This window comes from Lipotes vexillifer, unplaced genomic scaffold (assembly GCF_000442215.2).
Source record: "Lipotes vexillifer unplaced genomic scaffold, Lipotes_vexillifer_v1.1 scaffold1262, whole genome shotgun sequence".
Lineage (NCBI taxonomy): Eukaryota > Metazoa > Chordata > Mammalia > Artiodactyla > Lipotidae > Lipotes > Lipotes vexillifer.
Window position 1 is genome coordinate 437809 of NW_006775022.1, and position 469 is coordinate 438277.

Here is a 469-nt window from a genome sequence, read left to right on the forward strand (position 1 = left end):
AAAACAATCTATGCCCTAGAAATGCAATGACTCTTGAGTCAAAGCTGAATAGCAGATTATCTAGCAAATAGCAAATGAAACCATTTGTGATAACACACTACAGCCATGTTTCTCAGACTCCTTGAATTATAAGCACTCACCTGGGATGTTTGTGACAATCCATTGCTCATGCCCTTTCCCGAGAGATTCCAATCCAGAGGGAATTCCAATTCGGAAATAAAAAGTATAAATTACTTGGGAAAAATGAAGCTAATAAAAGCATGGGTTGCTTCCTTGGGAAAATTAAAAACACAGGATAAACCACCATCTAATCTTATTAAGGAAAAATATTAAAAAGCAAACACACAGCACCTGAGCATATAGAACTCAGCAGCCCACTGTAACCCAATGAGATCATCTCAGGAATATAAGGATGGTTCAATATTTAAAAATTGAGTAATCCGAGTCAGCAAATTAATAGCTTGTAGGG